Here is a 25,238-nt window from a genome sequence, read left to right as displayed (position 1 = left end):
TAAGCTGTGTAGTTTTACTCAGCATATCCGCCTAGTGTGTTCCTACCCTTATGATGTCGCTCCTGGAGCTGCTGCCTGTCTCTAAATAGGCAATTGGTCCAGTAGAATTTGGAATTATTTTTTTTTGTGAACCAGCTTAAAAAAATACAAAACTTTTGTGTTAGGGCCTGTTCACATCACCGTTCACTTCCGTTCCGGGGTTCCGTCTGAGGTTTCCGTCGGGTGAACCCTGCAACGGAAAGTGAAAGTGACAGCACAGCTTCCGTTTCCGTCACCATTAGCACAGTCGACTACGCTATTGATTCCGTCCGAAAACCAGCTGGAATGGTGACGAACGGAAACCATTAGCGATGTTTCCGTCACCATTGAGATCAATGGTGACTGAAACGGAAGCTGTGCTGTCACTTTCAATTTCCGTTGCAGGGTTCACCCGACGGAAACCTCAGACCTCGCGAGGACACGCTGTGTGTCTGTGCACTGCCAGAAGCTGGGTGGTAACGAAGAGAAGTGGATGATGCGGATTCGTCAGCATCATACACGCCCAGTTGGACATAACTTTAAACACGCCCAGTTGTACATAAGAAAGGCTCATTTGCATAAATATAAAAATGGTCATAACTTGGCCAAAAATGCTCGTTTTTGAAAAAAACAAAACGTTACTGTTATCTACATTGCAGCGACAATCTGCTGCAATAGGAGATAGGGGTTTGAAAATCTGGTGACAGAGCCTCTTTAATCTGAACTCAATGGGAGCCAGTCACGGAAAAAAGAAAAAGCAGCACGTCCTTTCTTTCCGCTGTTCCGCCACTGACCTCCCATCGAAATCAATGGGAGGCAGAAAATGCATTTTTCGCCGCGTTTTTTGTCTGCTGTCCTCAATCGCCGCGGCCAAAAAACGCAGCAAAAAAACGCGGCAAGATAGTGTGGGCATTCTTTAAGGAATTTTGAGGCAGATTTTTTTCTGCCTGCAAAATACTCTGCGTGAACAGGGCCATACTTAAACAGCACTTTGAGACACTTTACTCACTGTGTCAGAAGTGCTGCTGGCTCCCACTCCAGTCCTCTTCAGGCGATGTCTTCCAGGCGATGTCTTCCAGGCGATGTCTTCCAGGCGATGTCTTCGGTCCAGACGTCCAGTCCTTCACCTCCAGCCAGGCTCCAGGTAAGTTCTGTCCATGTGTGTCCGCGGCTGCGCGCGCTTTGCTCGCGAGTGCGCACGCGCGGGAGTTTCCTTGTGTGCGCGATCGGTCGCGCGCGCGGGCGGTTCGACGGCCCCCATGACGAGAGGGGGGGCCCACAGCTCACGACATTCTGTGGTGAAAAAAAACACCGGGGGGCCCGTTTTTTTCTACCAAAGGCAAGTCGTGGCAGTTGCCGGGCCCCTCACACCAGTACCCCACACCGCAGAAGAAATGCTAGCACAGGCTTCCAGTATCCGTAGTTTCAGTTGCTGCACATCTCGCTATGCTGTCTATGCTGGGAAGATACAAGATGTGCAGCAACTGAAACTACGGATACTGGAAGCCTGTGCTAGCATTTCTTCTGCGGTGTTGCTATCAGTGTGTGAAGAGTGGGAGAAGAGGGTTGCATTGACAATCCAACACAATGGGCAGCACTTTGAACACATTTTATAAGTGGTGAGAAACTTGTAAATAACTCATGAAAGAATAAAGTAACATTAAAACCAAGCACACCATTGTTTTTCTTGTGAAATTCTCGATAAGTTTGATGTGTCACATGACCCTCTTCCCATTGAAAAAACTAAAGTTGGATACAAAATGGCCGACTTCAAAATGGCCGCCATGGTCAACACCCAGCTTGAAAAGTTTCCCCCCTCCCATATACTAATGTGCCACAAACAGGAAGTTAATATCACCAACCATTCCCATTTTATTTAGGTGTATCCATATAAATGGCCCACCCTGTAGTTCTTGCATAATTTGGAGGTGTGGTTTGGGTCATTGTCCTGTTGTAGGATGAAATTGGCTCCAATCAAGCGCTGTCCACAGGGTATGGCATGGCGTTGCAAAATGGAGTGATAGCCTTCCTTATTCAAAATCCCTTTTACCTTGTACAAATCTCCCACTTTACCAGCACCAAAGCAACCCCAGACCATCACATTACCTCCACCATGCTTGACAGATGGCGTCAGGCACTCTTCCAGCATCTTTTCAGTTGTTCTGCGTCTCACAAATGTTCTTCTGTGTGATCCAAACACCTCAAACTTTGATTCGTCTGTCCATAACACTTTTTTCCAATCTTCCTCTATCCAATGTCTGTGTGCTTTTGCCCATATTAATCTTTTCCTTTTATTAGCCAGTCTCAGATATGGCTTTTTCTTTGCCACTCTGCACTTAAGGCCAGCATCCCGGAGTCGCCTCTTCACTGTAGACGTTGACACTGGCGTTTTACGGGTACTATTTAATGAAGCTGCCAGTTGAGGACCTGTGAGGCGTCTATTTCTCAAACTAGAGACTCTAATGTACTTGTCTTGTTGCTCAGTTGTGCAGCGGGGCCTCCCACTTCTCTTTCTACTCTGGTTAGAGCCTGTTTGTGCTGTGCTCTGAAGGGAGTAGTACACACCATTGTAGGAAATCTTCAGTTTCTTGGCAATTTCTCGCATGGAATAGCCTTCATTTCTAAGAACAAGAATAGACTGTCCAGTTTCACATGAAAGCTCTCTTTTTCTAGCCATTTTGAGAGTTTAATCGAACCCACAAATGTAATGCTCCAGATTCTCAACTAGCTCAAAGGAAGGTCAGTTTTATAGCTCCTCTAAACAGCAAAACGGTTTACAGCGGTGCTAACATAATTGCACAAGGGTTTTCAAGTGTTTTCTAATCATCCATCAGTCCTCTAACACAGTTAGCAAACACAATGTACCATTAGAACACTGGAGTGATGGTTGCTGGAAATGGGCCTCTATACACCTATATAGATATTGCATTAAAAACCAGACGTTTGCAGCTAGAATAGTCATTTAGCACATTAACAATGTATAGAGTGTATTTCTGATTAATTTAATGTTATCTTCATTGAAAAAAACTGTGCTTTTCTTGCAAAAATAAGGAAATTTCTAAGTGACCCTAAACTTTTGAACGGTAGTGTATATGTACTGATCTTGGTTCTGATGCTGTATTTAAGTACTGAGCCTTGTTCTGGTGCTGTATATACGTATGAGCTTTGTTGTGATGCTGTATATATGTACTGAGCTTGGTTCTGGTGCTGTATATATGTACTGAGCTTTGTTCTGGTATTATATATATGTACTGAGCTTGGTTCTGGTGTTGTATATATGTACTGAGCTTTGTTCTGGTATTGTATATAGGTACTGAGCTTGGTTCTAGTGCTGTATTTATGTATTGAGCTTGGTTCTAGTGCTGTATGTATGTACGGAGCTTTGTTCTGGTTCTGTATATATGTCAGAGCTTTGTTCTAGTGCTGTATATATGTACTGAGCTCGGTTCTGGGGATGTATATATGTACTGAGCTTGGTTCTGGTGTTGTATATATGTACTGAGCCCGGTTCTGGAGCCGTATATGTCAGAGCTTGGTTCTGGAGCTGTAATTCTATAGAATATATTTATGATAACAAAATTGCAGGGCAGATGGAATTGTTCTCAATTCAATGTATGTTTCATGGGAACCTGTCTGGTAGTTTTTTTTACCCCTTGAACCGCCACCATGCGGTACTACATGACCTGACAATATTTCCAAACATTCCCTTATATGTTTTTTTTCAGATGCAGGAAAATCTTTAAAATCCACTTTTAAAACGGCGCACACTGATACAACTTTCTCGGATGCACCATTGCATTGTACTACTTGAGGGGCTGTGTGGCACAATACACAAGGGGGGGCTGTGTGGCACTATACACTAGGCCGGCTGTGTGGCACTTTAAACAAGGGATAGCTGTGTGGCACTATACACATGGGGGGAACTGTATGGCACTATTTACAAGGGGGGGCTGTGTCTCTATCTACAGGGGGCTGAGTGTAGCGCAATCTACAGGGGTCTGTGTGTGTCACTATCTACTAAGGGGGGGCTGTGTGGCACTGTATGCAAGGGAGGGGGGCTGTGTGGTACTATATACAGTGGGAGTTGTATAGCGCTATATACAGTGGGGGCTTTATGGTGATATCTACAAGGGGGGGTGGCTGACGGTATCTACAAATGGGGTGTGACACTATCTATAGGCGGGGCTATATAGCACTGTCTACAGGTGGGCTGTATGGTACATTCTACAGGGGGCACTATTTATAAGGGGGGCTGCTTGTGGCATCTGGGGGGGGCACGGTCAAGAGTTTGCTATGGGGCCCAGTCTTTCCTAGTTCCGCCCCTGGTAGTATGATTTTTTTTTGTGAAACAGCATCTGCCAGCATATCCTTACTATTGTGCGGGCTACGCTGGGAGCTGTAGTTTTACACCGTACAAACCTATATGGCAGGGGATGGACTAAATTGAGCTGTATTTGTTCTGGTGTTGTATATATGTACTGAGCTTGGTTCTGGGGTTGTATATATGTACTGATCTTGGTTCTGATGCTGTATTTAAGTACTGAGCATTGTTCTGGTGCTGTATATATGTAATGAGCTTGGTTCTGGGGATATACAGTGAAGGAAATAAGTATTTGATCCCTTGCTGATTTTGTAAGTTTGCACACTGTCAAAGTCATGAACAGTCTAGAATTTTTAGGCTAGGTTAATTTTACCAGTGAGAGATAGATTATATATATAAAAAAAAAAGAAAATCACATAGTCAAAATTATATATATTTATTTGCATTGTGCACAGAGAAATAAGTATTTGATCCCCTACCAACCATTAAGAGTTCAGCCTCCTCCAGACCAGTTACACGCTCCAAATCAACTTGGTGCCTGCATTAAAGACAGCTGTCTTACATGGTCACCTGTATAAAAGACTCCTGTCCACAGACTCAATTAATCAGTCTGACTCTAACCTCTACAACATGGGCAAGACCAAAGAGCTTTCTAAGGATGTCAGGGACAAGATCATAGACCTGCACAAGGCTGGAATGGGCTACAAAACCATAAGTAAGACGCTGGGTGAGAAGGAGACAACTGGTGGTGCAATAGTAAGAAAATGGAAGACATACAAAATGACTGTCAATCGACATCGATCTGGGGCTCCATGCAAAATCTCACCTCGTGGGGTATCCTTGATCCTGAGGAAGGTGAGAGGTCAGCCGAAAACTACACGGGGGGAACTTGTTAATGATCTCAAGGCAGCTGGGACCACAGTCACCAAGAAAACCATTGGTAACACATTACGCCGTAATGGATTAAATCCTGCAGTGCACGCAAGGTCCCCCTGCTCAAGAAGGCACATGTACAGGCCCGTCTGAAGTTTGCAAATGAACATCTGGATGATTCTGAGAGTGATTGGGAGAAGGTGCTGTGGTCAGATGAGACTAAAATTGGGCTCTTTGGCATTAACTCAACTCGCCGTGTTTGGAGGAAGAGAAATGTTGCCTATGACCCAAAGAACACCATCCCCACTGTCAAGCATGGAGGTGGAAACATTATGTTTTGGGGGTGTTTCTCTGCTAAGGGCACAGGACTACTTCACCGCATCAATGGGAGAATGGATGGAGCCATGTACCGTCAAATCCTGAGTGACAACCTCCTTCCCTCCACCAGGACATTAAAAATGGCTCGTGGCTGGGTCTTCCAGCACGACAATGACCCGAAACATACAGCCAAGGCAACAAAGGAGTGGCTCAAAAAGAAGCACATTAAGGTCATGGAGTGGCCTAGCCAGTCTCCAGACCTAAATCCCATCGAAAACTTATGGAGGGAGCTGAAGATCCGAGTTGCCAAGCGACAGCCTCGAAATCTTAATGATTTACAGATGATCTGCAAAGAGGCGTGGGCCAAAATTCCATCTAACATGTGTGCAAACCTCATCATCAACTACAAAAAAGTCTGACTGCTGTGCTTGCCAACAAGGGTTTTGCCACCAAGTATTAAGTCTTGTTTGCCAAAGGGATCAAATACTTATTTCTCTGTGCAAATAAATATATATAATTTTGACAATGTGATTTTTTTTTAATATAATCTATCTCTCACTGGTAAAATTAACCTAGCCTAAAAATTCTAGACTGTTCATGTCTTTGACAGTGGGCAAACGTACAAAATCAGCAAGGGATCAAATACTTATTTCCTTCACTGTATATATGTACTGAGCTTGGTTCTGGTGCTGTATTTATGTGCTGAGCTTCGTTGTGGTGCTGTATATGTGTAATGAGCTTGGTTCTGGGGCTGTATTTATGTACTGAGCTTTGTTCTGGTGCTGTATTTATGTACTGTGCTTTGTTCTGGTGCTGTATTTATGTACTGAGCTTGGTTGTGGTACTGTATATATGTACTGAGCTTGGTTCTGGGAATGTATATATGTACTGAGCTTGGTTCTGGGGATGTATATATGTACTGATCTTTCTTCTGGTATTGTATATATGTACTGAGGTTTGTTCTGTGCTCTATATATATGTATGAGCCTGGTTCTAGTGCTGTATTTATGTACTGATCTTGGTTCTGGTGCTGTATATATGTACTGAGCTTTGTTCTGGTGCTGTATATATGTCAGAGCTTGGTTCTAGTGCTGTATTTATGTACTGAGCTTGGTTTTGGTACTGTATATATGTATGAGCTTGGTTGTGGAGCTGCAATTATATAGGATATATTTATAATAACAAAATTGCAGGGCAGATGGAATTGTTCTCAATTCATTGTATATTTCATGGGAACCTGTCTGATAGTTTTAACCCCTTGAACCGCAGCCATGCGGTAATACATGACCTGACAATATTTCCAAATGTATGCTTTTTTCAGATGCCTCAAAATCTTTAAAATCCACTTTTAAAACGGCGCACACTATATGCTAATTACTCATTAAAGGGTCATGGGGCGGTGCCGCTATCCAGAAGAGTCACATAGTCCTGCCTCCAAACCCACCTTTCCATGTTTAATTGACATCCCCCCTGGCTGATACAACTTTCTCTGATGCGCCATTGCAATGTGGCAGTCTATGCAAGGGGGGACTGTGTGGCACTATACACAAGGGCGAGGTATGTGGCACTATACACAAGGGGGAGCTGTGTGGCACTATACACATGGAGGAGCTGTGTGTCACTATACACATGGGGAGCTGTGTGGCACTACTAAGCGGGGGGCTGTGTGGCACTATCTACTAGGGGGCACTATCTACTAAGGGGGGCTGTGTGGCACTATACAAGGGAGGGGGGCTGTGTGGCACTATATACAATGGGAACTGTATAGCACTATATTCAGGAGGCTCTATGGCGATATCTACATGGGGGCTGTATGGCACTATCTATAAGGGGGAGGTGGGGGCGCTATCTACAAGTGGGGTGTGACACTGTCTATAGGCGGGGCTGTATAGCACTGTCTACAGGGGGCTGTATGGCACATGCTACAGGGGGCACTATCTATAAGGGGGCTGCTTGTGGCACCTGGGGGGCCCCTGTCAAGTGTTTGCTATGGGGCCCAGTCTTTCCTAGTTACGCCATCTGGGCTCCTGTGGTGATTACAACGGCACAGCTCCAGTGCCCACTCGATCAACCTGATGTAACTGTACGTTATGGTGCCTTAATGTAAGGCAATCCTCGATGTTATGGTGCGTTAGGGAGTTAATGTACAATTCATTTAGAACGATAGCTAAAGTTTTGTTGATGTACCATCATTTCCTAAAAAGCTAGTTCGAAAGTAAAGGTCCTTTTACTCTGGCACGAATTCTGATCGGCTTTTGCTTAGCACCATTTACATGCAGAAACCATCCGTAAAGTACGTGACCGATTGATCACTTGTGCGATCGTTCAATCCCCATACAGTTTCATTATTGTCGCCAGCGTATCCTGTTTACACAGGAAGATGTGCTGCAGACAACCGATTTATGCTTGCATAAAAGATGCAATCAGCCAATAAACAAGCATTTGCTCGTTTGTCGGCTGATCGCTGGGAGTGTTTACATGGACTGAGCATTTGAACGTGCGCTCGTTTTACGGATCACTGGCCCGTGTAAAGGGGCCTTAACCACCGATATGGCTGCACTTCCTGTTGCCATTTTTCTGCAAGGAAATGAAACCTAATTGACAAACTTTTGCTATCGAACTAACTTCCCATTTACTTTCCATATTTTTGGTCTTCTATAGAAAGATGTGCAAACAGGACGGATTAGCTGCAAATTTTCTGCTACCAATTTAATTGTGGAAAACCCGCAGCATATTACAGTAGTAGCAAAGTGGATGAGATTTCAACAAATCTCTTCTACATGGTGCCAAAAAAAAAAACACTGAAAAGTGCAGAAATGTACTTACTGTGCGGATTCTCAATCTGCAACACGTTTATTTCTCTTGCGAAAATAGAGGACAATTTACTCACTGAAAATTTGGTCGGAAATTCTGCAGTGTTTACGTTGTGTGTGGACATACCCTAATGGAGGCTTTCCCTACTTTAGGCCTCATTTACACGAGCGTGTGTATTTTGCGCGCGCATAAAACGCAGCGTATTGCGCGCGTTGGCATTGCGTTTTGACTGCGTATACGCAGCGTTGTTGCGTTTTAAACGCGCGCACGACTAGCGTTTGCAACGCGCGTCAAAAACGCAGAGGGGATTAATGGCAAGCCAGCCTACAAATAGGCCAGCTGGCCCAACCCCTGCTTGCTGGGAGAAGCAGGTTTAGCACCTTAATCTCTGCCTCTGCCGAGCTCGTCGATGTGTAGAATGTGCCTTTGGCATTATGTCGAACAGGTGGCGTGTATTTCTGACGACAATGCAATTGTCCATGCAGAATGTGACACGTGTTATACAAGCGTGTGTCGGGCTGCATAACTTCTGCCGCATTAATGATGCTACCGTTGATGCTGAATATATCATAACACATGCAGGCAGCAGCCACACTGTCCCGGTTATTCCTCTCGGCCGATCTCTCTCATCCGGCCTTCGCGTGAGGGATACTTTGCCGGCATATTTTGAGTGTCGATCAGGAGCCGCCCCGTGGGTGCGTGATGACCTTTGAAGGGTTCTCTGTTGTTTGGCGGCTTCACTACACACGTCACATGTGGCCAGGGTTTTTTGCGGGTTTGTGTTGGGTTAGGGACTTGCAAAACAAGAGGACCCTTGACGCGGGTTGCGAGCTTACATCTGTCGGGGTTTGAGCAGGACTTTTGAAAGTTGGCAACCTTCTTTCTGGAGATAGAATGATGTGCGGCCTAAAGTTAGGAAAGTCCAATTGCAAGTGTACTTAGTTTGCTTCGGGGGCCCATGACAGCACCTAAACGTTCGCACCTCTTGCAAACCATGTCAAACCCCGAGAGATGAACTAAAACCTCATCTCACGTGTGTATGCATTGGGCCCAAAGGCCAGAAGTGTGAGAGGGTATAGCCAAAGGAAATGTGGCTCAAACATTGTGTTGAGGGGTATCAATGAAAAAACACGAAATCTAACCAATCAACATCCATTTTTTTAATAATGTGTTTGGAAAACACACAAACATATGGCATAACCAACAAAAACACCAACATGGTGTATAATATACATCAAAAATACATAAGACGGCGAGTTGCCATCCCTCCATCAAAATCAACTATGGCGTCAAAATATCAGTCCTCCAACACACTCAAAGGTGTTGGTACTGGTGGCCCGGGGACGAATACGCCGGCATTTCAGCACCACTATGCTGGACCTGGAGCTGTGGAGGTTGTTCCTCGCCAGCATAGTGGTGCTGATGTTGCCCAGGGTATGTTGGGGCAGGGAAGTGGGGAGCCATAGGGCGCATATAGGGATGCGGACGTGGCATCTGGGGGCCTGGATGGAATGGGCCCGGCATCTGGGGCGTGGTGTCCGGCATGGCTAAACAGCGCCACTGCTCAATGGCTGTGAAGCACTGGTTGGGATTGTGGGGCGGTCTGGAGGCGTCGATCAACGTTACGATCGACGCTTGCAGACGGCCCATACGGTCCATGGGGACCAGCTGGAGTAGGGGAACGATGCTGCGCCCAAAAGCGTCGTTCCCGTCCTCATCTGCGGCTCGCCTCAGATATTCCAGGACCTGCGTATCGACTTGCCCAGCTGTGGAGGCCTGTTGAGCACGGCGCCGGCGAGTGTGGGCACGCACGGGGCGATCCTCAGCCGGAGAGGCGACGGCCCGTGCAGACTGGCCAGGGGCGGGGTCCAGGGGTGTCGGCTCGGGGCTAGGGGGCAGGACATGGGCAGCAGGAGGTTCCGGCAGAGACTCTCCAACGTCCGTCTCCTCTGTCGTATCCTCCAAATTGTCGGTGGTTCTATAATGAGAAAATTGCATTAGAATAGAATATAGAACAATGCCCACAACAACACGATGGCAAACAGGACATGGGCGAACACACATTAGACACATGCAAAAGCAGAATCTCTTACGTGCGCATCGCCATTATGTCCTTCAGGAACATCAGCTGTTTCGTGTACATATAAGGGCGCTTACACGATCCGCCATCTCCGCTGCGTCCCTTTTCCCCCATTTCATGGCGGAATTGGTCACGGCAGCTCCGCCACTGTGTTTTGATGTCTTTGACTGTTGGAGTAAAAACAAATATCACGCCATAAGAACTATGCCCTCTCACTAAAATGAGGGGCCCTGCACTGCCAATTACGTGGTACACGGTGATGCGCCTGCTCCACAAAAGGTCATCGGGCAAATGCGCGGAAGACACATACAGGGCCCCAGTTCTTCAATAGGGATGACATTGCATTGACAGAAAAAGCATGGTACTCACCCAACCGACTGCGGTCCCGGGTTCGGCCACTCTCCCACTCCTGGCCAAAAAGCTCCCTTGCGACCTCCTCCCAGGCGTCCTCCTTGACCGTGCGGTCGTGGTACGCCTCCGCGCGAGTGTCCCAAATTGCATGATGGCCCTGGACCAGGGCGATGAGGCGCTCCACGTCCATCCCACGCGGCATGGCAGCAGATGTCAGTGGAAGCTAACTTCTGTCTCCAGTCAATAGCCTTGCCCTCTCGCAGTCAAAACGCAAGCACTTCCTGGTTTTTGTTTGCTTTGTCCAGCTTTATAGACTCTTTTTCATGGACATAACAAGTGATGCGTGATTTTCGCGCATGCAACGCAGGAGCGTCCGTGTGTCATGCGTTGTTTTCACGCACCCATTGACTTCAATGGGTGCGTGATGCGCGAAAAATGCACGATTATAGAACGTCGTGAGTTTTACGCAACGCACTCGCGCAGCGCAAAATTCACGCATCGTCTGCACTGCCGCATAGAGTAATATAGGTGCGTACGACACGAGTGAAATGCACGCGCGTATATTACGCTCGTGTAAATGAGGCCTTAGGGTTTTATGGCATATCCATGCGAGACATCCTGTTTCCATAACTCCCATATACTTCAAAAGAGAAAGCGGTCACCTCTTTATTCAGTCTTTTCTACTTGATACGACCGCTTGCAGAATAAGGATGGGTAGCCCCAGTTATCCCGATATGTGGTGTTGTCCCAGAGATATATGGATATGCCATAAATATCTGTGGGAATCCAATTTTATCTAGCATAATCCAGACAACTGGAGTAATGCTTTGCTTAATATTTTGTGTTGGTTTATTAAGCGCATATTAATATCATATACGTTTGAGACTTGATTTGCAGAGTGTTACAATTTCTGAATACCTTATAAAATAACTAGAAGAAATAAGAAGATTCGAACCCCCTTTATTTAACAGACAAGATCTGGTGGGGTTACACCTCAAGAAGATCAGAATACAAATAACAGTGAAAACTGAAGCTGAAACTAAAATGGAGGGATAGCTCAAGTCACTAGCTGAAGTGGGTAAATGAAGAGTACATGTAAAAGAGGTGGCTACGGATTGATGGCGTTTGCAGCAATGGGTGTAAACTTAGGTGCAAAGAATGATAATAAAACTGCCTCTACTTATATTTTTCGTAAAATATTTTATTACATGTAGAAGACTTTTTCAATCGTAGATTGCATGTGGTTAGGTGTTTCACTCTGTACATTTTATGAAAGCTCAGAGGGTGAGTGTATTTATACACCATAGTATTCATTGTAAAGCCACGTTCAGACCTGCACTGTAAATCTGCAACATATTACAGTACAATATATGTGAGCATTATTTTTTTATAACCCCTTTTACATGTAGCGGCAAAAATCTGTTGGAGCCAATGATTGGTTGCAGCGTTCACATGGATGAACAGCACGTCATTACTGCTACAGGAAAATGAAACACTGACCGGCGGGGAACACTGGAGCATCGGCACTTGAGCGGCGGGGAAATTAACAGGTGGGTAATATTTGGTCTGTTATTTTATAAAATTTTCTGTCGCTACTTTTTTTTCTTATACTCTTAGACAACGCCTTTGAATTAATGGGTGCTAATGTCTCCCAGTATACAGCTCACAAAACAAGTTTGAAGAGATAGGGCGTAACTAGAAAGTGCTGGGCCCCATAGCAAACTTTTAAATGCCCACCAAGTATTTACCAGATCCATGTGAAATTTAGGGTAAGGCTCAATGCACACAATGCGTATTACGTGCGGTTTTGCCGCGCAGATTTTGGTGCAGCAAATCCGCAGTGTAATATAGTACCAGCATAGTCAATGAGATTCCAGGAAATATCATGTACACGCTGCAGTATTTTTCGGGACAGATATTGACCTGCAGTGCGCTTTTTAGAATCTGCAACATGTCAATTTATCTTGCGTTTCCGCTTGCAAATTGTATCTTCCTAGTGCTGTGGAAAATTGCACCAAAACCCACATCATGAAAACGCGACGAAAAACACAAGATTAGGTGCGGTTCTTACCTGCGAATTTCCTGAGTATTGCTGCGGTTTTGGTGTGTATTTTCCACAGCAAAATATGCAGCGTGTGCTAGCCTAAGGACACAATTACCAGCCAAGTTGTGGTAAAAAAAACGACAACATCTGTGAAAGTACAACTTCGTGTGACCTGACAAATGATTAGAGCATATGCTGGGACACTGGTACAACACACACTATCAGTCACAAAGGTAGAAAATGCAGGATGGGTGCATGGGAGGCATTAAACCCCAGACCATAAAATAGACTCAGACCCCAGAACAGATCTCCAAATTAATTTTAGACCCCTAAATTTATTCAGATCTCAGATAACACCCCAAAATGAATTTCAGACACCAGACCTCTCAATTAATTTCCAGATCAGACCCAAAAAAAGAAATTCAGCCCAGAGCCCTTTAGTTTCTAACCTCCCCTTGCTCCCGGCTTCTCTTCACTTCTGGCTGTCACACAAAAGCTCCTGACACCGTCCACCACCGCGACATTGTATGCGCTGCTGCACACAACGTCCTGACGCTGGCCAGCATCACACGCTTTCACAGGCGTGACAAAGCTTCTGTGCCCCCAATGCAAAATGTGTAACAGGGCCACCCACCTACTATGTGTTATTTATAATACTGGTGCCTTCTTATGTGACAGAAGAGCCTTTGTGCCCACTCAGAGCCCATGTGCGATTGCTATCTCTGCACCCCTTATAGCTGCGCATCTCGGGTCTTTTGTGCCAGGTCCACCCTGACTGAGGGGCTTTATGTACCAGGGGTGGTCTTAGGGCCCTTAGGCTTTGGGGCAGGGTCGCAGCTGTGACCCCTATCGCTACGTCACTGTTGGGAAGCTCCATACCATGCTTCGCATTCAGCGGAAAAGAAATGTGAGCAGCATTGCAAGAAGAACCTTGTCTATCAGTTAGCTGCCCTCCACATTGGTGAGGATACTGCTGGTGTATTGCAAGCAATTCATGTATATCAATCGTGCTTTACTTATTCTGACTATTAGCCAAGTAATTATCTTACATGTTCAAAGGGAATTTATATTTTATAGCAATAACATCATGTCATATCACATTTGTATTTGCCAAATAAATATATATTTAAAGAGACTCTTTCACCAATTTATAACTTCCCTATCTCCTACCTAATCTAATAGGCGCTTTGATGTAGATAACTACTGTTTTTTCTTTTTATTTGTTGTTTTTAAATGTTTATTATTGACTAAGTTATGAACCCTTTTCGATTTATGCTAATTTTTTCTAAATGCCCAAGTGGGCGTTGTATAGAAAAGTGAATGATGCTGACCAATCAGCGTCATACACTTCTCTTCATTCCAGCCCAGCTTGATTCACAGCACAACGTGATCTCGCGAGATCACGCTGTGACGTCACTTCCTTCCGCAGGTCTTTCATCGAAGCGACGAAAGAGTCAACAGACATCGCCTCCAGCTCTGCCAGGACGTTTATCCGAATCTGCAGCAGCTGGATGCGATATCCGTTCAGTCTTCCGTCGCTCCGGTGGAGGACCTGCGGGAGGAAGTGACGTCACAACGTGATCTTGCGAGATCACGCTCTGCTGTAAATCAAGCTGGGCCGGAATGAAGAGAAGTGTATGACGCCGATTGGTCAGCGTCATACACTTTTCTATACAACGCCCACTTGGTGAATAGAAAAAAAAACGCCCAGTTGGGCATTTAGAAAAAATGTGCATAAATCGAAAAATGTTCATAACTTAATAAAAGTTTTGTACAAATAAAACAAAAAAAACAGTAGTTATCTACATCAAAGCGCCTATTAGATTAGGTAAGAGATTGGGAAATTATAAACTGGTGACAGAGCCTCTTTAACCTACTTTCATATCAGTAAAGGGGGTTTTATACAGGACGATTATCGGGCAGACGAGCGTTAATAGAACGCTCAATGCCGATAATTGCCCTGTGTAAACAGTGGAACGATCATCAGATGTACGAGCAAACGCTCAATCATCTAGTAGTCATATCGTTTTAAAAAAGTAAAAGATTATCGTTGTCGGCAGCACATCTCCCTTTGTAAACAGGGAGACGCGCTGCCGACATGATAATAATGTATGGGTCGAGTGATCATCGTAATGACCCATCATCCCCAACCATAGCTCTGTGTGACAGGAGCCAGCGAGCGCCAATCAACGATGTCTCATTGATCGGCATTTGCTACATCGGCCGCTTATCGGCTTCGTTAAAGGCTTCGTTCACATCTGCGTCGGAGCTTGCCGTCAGGGGAACCCATGAACGGAATCCAAACGGAAACCGTAAGTTTCCGTTTCCATCACCATTGTTTTCAATGGTGATGGATCCAGTGCAAATGGTTTCCATTTGACACCGTTGTATAAGGGTTCCGTCGTTTTGACGGAATGAATATCGCAGTGGACTAGGGGATTGATTCCGTCAAAACGACGGAACCCTTAAACAACGGTGACAAACGGAAACCATTTGCACTGGATCCATCACCATTGAATTCAATGGTGATGGAAACGGAAACCTATGGTTTCCGTTTGGATTCCGTTCATGGGTTCCCCTGACGGAAAGCTCCGACAGAACCCTGACGCAGATGTGAAAGAAGCCTTATATAATATATAATGTAGTGGAGGAACAACATATTTTGATTTGGAGGAAAGTAATGTTACCGCTGTAAAATATTCTATTTTTTTATATGGTTAGGCTCCCTTCACACGCTGCAGATTTTGTGCTTGTTGCAGAAAGGACCCTATTCAGATGAATGGAACGGATTTTCAGTCAAAGAAATGTTTGCAACAAAATCTGCAACATGTGCAGTAGGCCTTAGGCCTCATTTACACGAGCGTGTGCGTTTTACGCACGCCAAAAAACGCTTGACAGCTCCGTGTGTCATCAGTGTATGATGCACGGCTGCGTGATTTTCGCGCAGCCGCCATCATAGAGATGAGGCTAGTCGACGTCCGTCACTGTCCAGGGTGCTGAAAGAGCTAACTGATTGGCAGTAACTCTTTCAGCACCCTCGACAGTGAATTCTGATCACAATATACACCAACCTGTGAATAAAAGAAAGACGTTCATACTTACCATGAACTTCCTGCTTCCTCCAGTCTGGTCTCCCGGCCGTTGCCTTGGTGACGCGTCCCTCTCTTGTCATCCGGCCCCACCTCCCAGGATGACGCGGCAGTCCATGTGACCGCTGCAGCCTGTGATTGGCTGCAGCCTGTGCTTGGCCTGTGATTGGCTGCAGCTGTCACTTGGACTGAATTGTCATCCCGGGAGGTCAGACTGGAGGAAGAAGCCGGGAGTTATCGGTAAGTCAGAACTTCTTTTTTTTTTTTTACACGTTCACGTATATTGGGATCGGAAGTCACTGTCTAGGGTGCTGAAACAGTTTAACTCTTTCAGCACCCTGGACAGTGACTGTCTCCTGCCGGGTTCGGTCAAAACGAGTTCGGCCGAACCCGGTGAAGTTCGGTTCGGTCATCTCTAAGACACTCCGTTCGGATGTTTGTAAACAGAAAAGCACGTGGTGCTTTTCTGTTTACATTCAGTTTGACAGCTCTTGCGCGAATCACGCAGTTCGCACGGAAGTGCTTCCGTGCGACCTTCGTGGTTTTCACGCACCCATTGACTTCAATGGGTGCGTGATGCGCGAAAAACGCAGATTTTTTAGAACATGTCGTGAGTTTTTTTCAGCGCACTCACGCTGAGCAAAACTCACGGACTGTCTGCATGCCCCCATAGACTTGTATAGGTCCGTGCGACCCGCGTGAAAAGCACGCGAGTCTTAAGGACGTATATCACGTTCGTGTAAATGAGGCCTTAGGGTGTATTCGTACGTTGCAGTTAAAACTGCTTCTAAAAACTGCATTGTGTTTTTACCGCGATTTAATGCATTTTTTTATACGGTTGCGTTTTTTACCGCAACGAAAACCACATCATGTCGTGGTAAAAACTAATGTGGTCTTGACTGCACCTCAACTGCAACGTCTGAATACGCCCTGGAACTGTTTTGAGGTCAATAATGTTCAACACACCTAGTTGTGAAGAGAACACGTTCTGTTTCAAGTTGAAATATTATGCTGGAGCTAGTGTGCACTCTATTGAATAACGGCTCCGCTACTGTGTGTACAAAGACAGACGCTTACAGAATTGTAGACATTTTCTAAATTCAGTAGGAGCTAAACTCATGTGAACTTGATTTGATAACACTTGGCAATACAGCTTACTCATATCACCTGCACAGTTCATCTTTGTTCATACCTTATCAATGCACCAGCTGATTATATTAAAGGCGCTGTGTACTATAAATAGACTTATCTAATATTTCATTTTGCTACAGATTTCTACTTTCTCTCAGGTCTCATGCATACGACCCTAATTTTTATCCGTAATTGCGAATAAAAATACTGATACATTCAATTCTATGGGCCACTGACACCTTCCCGTGTTTACCGGTAAGTGTCCGGGCCGTAGAAATAACCCGCAAAAAAAAAAATAGGACATGTGCTCCTATACTTTTTAATGTGAGCATGGCCTGCAAATGCGGGTGACAGTCCGCGGCCCGTAATCACAGACCATAAACACTACTGAGTGATGACACTACTATATATTTAGCTATACATGCATCTACACCAAATCTACTTGAGAATATCAGGTCTTTCTGCATATTTCTGTAGTGTATTATACAAGATCATTATTATCTGTATCGTGTACATGGGTACTCTACTGGAGAATGTTTATTTCTTATTTGTTATACATGGAAAAGTTTAAATAAAACACTAACAAAAAAAACCTGAAAAAAGTATTGTGTAAGTATGTAGTACTATATTTACCAGTGTCCTTCTGTAGTGGGTCAAAGGTGTATCTAAGGCCAGAGCTCCACCTAGACTTTTTGTAGCGCTGATGATTGATTTTAACTCTTGAGCTACAGATGCAGTCCAAATGAATACATTGAGTTGCAGGCAATCTTGTGGACTACAGCTTTCACTCAAGAGTTAAAATCAATCAGTAGAACTAGACAGAGTCTAGCCCTCGTTATGAAAGACTTCTGCCCATAACGAGCGCCGATCAAACAAGTAGATCGGCGCTCCTTAACAGGCCTTTTTACACTGGCCGATGCTTTCTGTTCGAGGAGGAACGATCGATAACACAATTCAGTCTGCATGACTATGGGCAGCAAATCCTTGGTTTACACAGAGACGTGCTGCCGACATGAATTTTATAGCCTGCGGAAACAATGCGATCAGCCGTCGACCGTCTGCTCTTTTGTGGCTGATCGTTGCCCTGTTTACACGGGTCAGTAATTGGCAGAATGAGCGTTCTTCTGCAACGTTGCAAATAGTCTTACCTTAAAATATCCTATGACTTTGTGTCTAAAGCTCCTATTCAGACCGACATGTCTCCATGGTAACAGACTATAAACAAACCCATGTACAGTGAGCAGGGAACAGATGGATGGCAATATGACTGCAGGACACGGTGTGTTTGTAGTCTGTTACCATAGAGACATATAACGTAGATACAAAAAATGTTGGAATTAATACTATTTGCAAAGTTGCTTTATTTTTCATCTTAGATACGTTCTGAGCAATAAAAGAAATTGGTTGTGAAGGTGGACCCTCCCTTTAAAAGAGGTTGTGTAGGAGTTTGAAATGTATATTAAAAGACTGAATACTCACAATTTGTAATGTATATTTATCAAAAATTTGCCCATTCTGAGTGGCTGTAAACAGAGGAGAGAATGGTTTAGACCTTTGCACTATCCTACAGGTTTAGCAATCAGACATGAGCCATTCCATAGAGTTCAATACAGTCTAGAGCAGGGGTCTCAAACTCGGCCGGGTAAGTGGGCCGCATTTAGAAAAAATGGGAAGTTGACGGGCCGCATTACTTTCAAATTTGATACAATACAAAATTATTGTTAATTAATTAGTTATTTGAACTACTATAACACTATAATAATAACACTGCATTGTTATAATAATAATAATACTACATTACTATAATAATACCGCTAGGTTTAAAATTTGAGATATTTCAACAATCCAGTTTTCCCAGTTTAAGGGTATGTGCACACACGCTAATTACGTCCGTAATTGACGGACGTATTTCGGCCGCAAGTACCGGACCGAACACAGTGCAGGGAGCCGGGCTCCTAGCATGATAGTTATGTACGATGCTAGGAGTCCCTGTCTCGCTGCAGGACAACTGTCCCATACTGTAATCATGTTTTCAGTACGGGACAGTTGTCCGGCAGCGAGGGTGTGTGTGCACATACCCTTAGTGTCGCTAAATGCAGTCCGGCGGCTCAGTTGGCAGACACACGTCAAGATTGGGCAGCCTCTTTTTATATAGTGCCGGTGCCCTCTGTGGATGCTGTTGCAGTGCCCTCTGTAGATAATGCAACACATCCCTAGATAATGCCACAGTGCCCTCTGTAGATGCTGCCACAGTGCCCTCTGCAGATGCTGCCATAGTGATCTCTGCAGATGCCCAGAGCTGGCGCCCCGGAGCAGAGCCGCTTCTAGCACTCTGCCTGGGATTCCAGCTCTGCTCCTGCCATCACTGTCCATATATGGACAGAGTTGTCAGGGGCCACCCCAGAGCTGGAGACCCAGGCAGAGCGCTAGTAGGCTCTTCCTGGGAGTCCAGCTGTGCTCCTGACATCACTGGGACTCCTCCTCTGGGGAAGCCCCTGACATCATTGTCGATGTATGGACACCGATGTCAGGCAATTCCACAGAATCCTGGAGCAGAGCTGATACTAGCGCTCTGCCCGGGTCTCCGCTCTGGGAAAGACCCTGACACACTGTCCATATATGGACAGCGATGTCAGGGAATTCCACAGAGTCCCGGAGCAGAGCCTGTACTAGCGCTCTGCACGGGACTCCGGCTCTGGGGAAGCCCCAGACATCGCTGTTCATACGTGGACAGCGATGTCAGGGAACTCCAGTCTCGGAACAGAGCCGATACTAGCGGCTCTGTGTCCCGCGGGCCGCATGCGAAGTGCTTGAGACCCCTGGTCTAGAGTATTTAAACAATGTTCAGTTGGTATTAAGGAGCCTAATGATTGGCATGGAATAGCTTTACATCCATACAATTTTGTCAAACCAGGAGCACATGCCATCAGAGAAAATATATAAAATGTGTCTGTGAATGCACTCTTAGGCTATGTTCACACGGAGTATTTTGGAGGAGGAATATCTGCCTCAAAATTCAGTTTGGAACTTTGAGGCAGATTTTCCTCTCCCTGCGCGCCGATTTTCGCGCTGTTTTTTTCGCCCGTGGCCATTGAGCGCCGCGGGCATAAAACAAAGTGAAATACGCTTTCTCTGCCTTCCATTGAAGTCAATGGGAGGTCAGAGGCGTAAACGCCCAAAGATCGGGCATGTCGCTTCTTTTTCCCGCGAGGCAGTTTTACTGCTCGCGGGAAAAAGACGCCGACGCCTCCCATTGAAATCAATGGGAGGCGTTTTCGGGCCGTTTTTGCAGAGTTTTGCGACGCGGTTTCCGCGTCAAAAAACTCGGCAAAATACTCCGTGTGAACATAGCCTAAATGTGGCAATAAACAGGACTGCATCCAACTACAGGCAGTATCCTACAGCTTTCTAAGGGGAGTTGCAAAACATCAGGCCTGAAATGCATGGAGTCCAACTTTCTCAATTGTATCCCAAGTGCCTGCAGCTAAAGATCCTGTAGGAAGGACTGGCCTATACATGGAGGAAGGTGGGGAAAGTTCAGGTAGGGGGACTGGTACAGATTATATGGGTACTCCCTAGTATGTACTATGTATGGGGGCATTGTCAGGCACTCATATGAAGGTACCCAGCCAGCACTATTTTAAGCAGTCAGCTTGGCGATCATTGCTACAGTGGCACTGTACTAGTTTCTGTTATGTGGCACTAGAGCTGGCATTTTAATGGTTTACTATAGCATCTACATTTGTGTGTGCAAGGTTATTGTGTCTTTGACTACTCCTGATCAGTACTGCATTTCTTTATCCAACCTAAAGCATGATGACACGATGCAGAATGCTTGTATGGACTACAATTTTTACTAGTCTGAAACCCCCTTCCTCAAAATACATATAGGAAATTAATGCAGTCGTGTGGCGACATTTTACAAAATTGTCTGTTGGTGAAGTAGTGAATAAACTGTGCGGTGGTTTACTGAAAGTGACAACATTCTACGTGGAACATTCATTAAATTATTAGAGAAATTGTCTAAAACATCTTAACGTAATTTGGACATACAGGAAGGTATATATTAGGGTATGTGCACACACACTAATTACGTCCGTAATTGACGGACGTATTTCGGCCGCAAGTCCCGGACCGAACACAGTGCAAGGAGCCGGGCTCCTAGCATCATACTTATGTACGATGCTAGGAGTCCCTGCCTCGCTGCCGGACAACTGTCCCGTACTGTAAACATGATTATACTACGGGACAGTTGTCCTGCAGCAAGGCAGGGACTCCTAGCGTCGTACATAAGTATGATGCTAGGAGCCCGGCTCCTTGCACTGTGTTCGGTCCGGAACTTGCGGCCGAAATACGTCCGTCAATTACGGACGTAATTAGTGTGTGTGCACATACCCTAAAAGTGAAACTTCCTGCCTCGGATAGAGCAGGTCTCAAGAGGGCTGTGAAAGAACCCCTTACAATAGGTCACCATACGAAGGTCTTAATAGCCCTTATCTAGTACCCACTAAATGGTCTCCCCTAAATCCCAAATAGGTGGCTGGAGTCCCGCTTGAAATACTTTCAGTAGAGACAAGATGGCTCGCATGATATACTTTCCTGCACCCCTTACTGTAGGAACTAGAAGTGCCTTACGTCTAATAAGTTAAGATGACAGCAAGGAGGCACATATTTATACACATATGGAATGCAGGGCTAATTGAGCCGAATTCAGACCAGAGTCCTAAAAAAAAACGCCAAAACCAGCAGGTCAGAGTTCAATCCAAACGTAGTGTTAAAACAATTCATTGTTGTCATATGTTAACAACATTAATGGAATTAAAATGATCAGACAGTACATAACCGCATAATTATATAGTAATTAAATCATTTAAACGAAATAGCATAAAATATTTGCGCGAAAAGGCAATGGATTATGAAATTGCACATTGAGAAAAAACCTTAAAATAACACAAGAATTAAAGTAAGAGAAATAAAAATGCATTTGCAACTGCTGGATACATATAGAAATAATTGTACCAACAATAGCAACGCGTTGTCATGGAGACCAGAAGCGACACAGCCGGGAAGGAAGTCAAAACGCCAGTGGACCGCAAGGTGAGACGCACAGCAAGAATCTCATAGGGCGCAGGCAGGACAAGTGTTTGTTTATGACACAGCAGGGAAGGAAATCAGAACGCAAATGGAACGCAAGGTGAGACGCATAGGCCGTTGTCATGACGAGCGCTATCAAAGGAGATAAGGTGGCCCGAAGAGTCCAATCGAACCCATGGAACGCACAGTGACACGCAGGGTCGCGCATACAGAGAACCTAAGGGTTGCAACGAAACGAGGTCCAGAGCATCACGAAAACGTTTAAATGATTTAATTACTATATAATTATGCAATTATGCGGTTATGTACTGTCTGATCATTTTAATTCCATTGTTGTTAACATATGACAACAATGAATTGTTTTAACACTTTACGTTTGGATTGAACTCTGACCCGCTGGTTTTGGCGGTTTTTTCAGGACTCTGGTCTGAATTAGGCTCAATTAGCCCTGCATTCCATATGTGTATAAATATGTGCCTCCTTGCTGTCATCTTAACTTGCCTGAGGAAGACGCCAGTCCGGTGTTGAAACGCGTAGCAATTGTCTATTTATACTACCTTAATTAAATGTATTAACTCTATCAAGCAGCGCCTCAGTATCCCGTTTTTTATTCTTTATCAATTAATTTTGGCATCTCTTTGGAGTTTTGCGTTGGGATCGGCAGCAGCTTTGTACTCGCAGATTATTTTCAACTTTACAGGTGAGCAGTTACGATCTTTTGCCCATCAATTTCACAATTGATACACACGTGGCGCCGTGTTTTTTCACTCTACTTTTAGTTACGTCTAATAAGTTATGGTATGCTTACACAGGTGGGATACGCTGCTGCCGTAAAAAAACAAAAAAAACAATACTTACCTCACTGACATTGCCATAGCGACGCATCACTCTATTCACTGTGCTGACGCAGTCACATGGGATAAAACGTCACCCCAGGAGGCCATGCTGCACAGAGGACTACCGGGAGGAAAAGGAGCAGTCACTATAAAATCGGCATGGCAAAAAAGTATAGACTTTATTAAAATGTACCAAATTTTATAGATTTGCGATTTTTGCGCCGAAGTTCAGTGGTAAAAACCCGCAACAAAAAAGGGCAATGATTAAAAAAAAAAAAAAAAAAAAAAACGTAGAACAGGTCAATTTGTGAACGTTTTCTCAGCTGATTTTTTTCTGCAGTGCGGATGAGATTTGTTTAACCAGTTACTGACCACTCCCTGTAAATTCACGTCGGTGCTTGCTGGGTTCTATTCAGCGCCGACCTGCATTCACGGTGAGTGTTAATAGCACGATCGGGTGTCTCAGAGTAGCGCGGATACCCCGATTGCGCTGTTAACACCAGCCTCTGGTACCGGAGACATGATCAGGACGTGATTGGTTCAGGTCCAGACGTGTGATCGCAGGGAAAGTTTGTTGCTGCAACAAACTTTCCTGGGGACCGATTGCGGGTGCTACCATTGGTTGTCATGGCAAAACCGGAGGCCATACAACGGCCTCCGAGTCTGCCATGCACGGCAGCCTATGAGGACCCAAGGCTAGGAAAAAATTAAACCGTTAAAAAAAAGTACACATATTTGGTATCACCGCGTCTTAACGACCCAAACTATAAGGCTGGGTTCACACGACCATGTTACGTCCGTAATGTACGGAACGTATTTCAGCCGGAAGACCCGGACCGAACACACTGCAGGGGGCCGGGCTCCTAGCATCATAGTGATGTACGACGCTAGGAGTCCCTGCCTCTGCGTGGAACTACTGTCCCGTACTGTAATCATTATTACAGTACGGGACAGTTGTCCTGCAGCGAGGCAGGGACTCCTAGCATCGTACATCACTATGAAGCTAGGGGCCCGGCCCCCTGCAGTGTGTTCGGTCCGGGTCTTCCGGCCGAAATACGTTCCGTACATTACGGACGTAACATGGTCATGTGAACCCAGCCTAAAACTGCAATCTTATTTTTCCCGCACAGTGAACACCGCAAAAAAAAAAAAAAAAAGAGTGAAAAACAAATGCCAGAATCACACATTTTTTTGGGTCACCACCCCTCCCAAAATATAGAATAAATAGTGGTCAAAAAAGTCGCATGTGCCTCAAAATAGTATCAATAAAAACTACAACCCTTTCCGTAAAAAACAAGTCCTTACACAGCTTTTTTGACTGAAAAAGAAAAAACGTTCTGGCTCTCAGAATATGGTGACAAAAGATAAATTTTATACAAGAGTGATTTTATTGCGCAAACACTACAAAACGTAAAAAAGACTAATATATATATATATATATATATATATATATATAGATGGTATCGCCGTAATCATATCGACCTGCAGAAGTAAAACGGCATTTATAGCGCACGGTGAACACTTAAAAAATAAATAAAAAATAGGGACAAAAAGAAAGTCAGAAATTGTTTTGTCACCTTGCTTGCCAAAAAAAAAAAAAAAAAGACGCATGTAGCCGAAATTTGTACCATAGGAAACTACAGATTGTCCTGCAACAAATAGGCCTTCACACCGCTCCGGTGGAGAAAAAATAAAAAACGTTCTGCCACAGAAATTGTGCAGAGCGTTCCAAAAGCGGATAGGATTGTGCACCATTTATCAGTGCGACACCGGCCACATATGTATGAATTATTACTTCCCGCATGATTATACCCTCTTATTATGCCATGATGTACTCCGCACAGATTACATATGCCCCCACATTATTAACGGAAACACCAGTCAAACACAAACAAAACTACTACCAAGCAAAATCTACACGCCGAAAGCCAAATGGCACTCCCTCCCTCTGAGATCTACAGCGTGCCCAAACAGCAGTTTACGTCTACATATATGACATTTTATACCCGGGAGAATCTGCTCAACATTGTATGAGGAATTTGTCTTCAGTGGCACAACATATGACATGGCACCCGAAAACTATTCCAGCTAAATTTAAGCTCCAAAAGCCAAATAGCGCTCCTTCCCTTCTGAGCCCTGCCATGTGTCCAAACAGCAGTTTATTACCACATATGGGGTATTGCCGTAATCGGGAGAACTTGCTTTACAAATTCTGGGGTTCCTTTTCTCCTTTATTCATTGTAAAAATTAAACATTTCTATGTTTTTTG

Source organism: Rhinoderma darwinii, chromosome 1, assembly GCF_050947455.1.
Source record: "Rhinoderma darwinii isolate aRhiDar2 chromosome 1, aRhiDar2.hap1, whole genome shotgun sequence".
In the NCBI taxonomy this organism is placed as follows: Eukaryota; Metazoa; Chordata; class Amphibia; order Anura; family Rhinodermatidae; genus Rhinoderma; species Rhinoderma darwinii.
Note: the sequence above shows the minus strand (reverse complement) of the source record.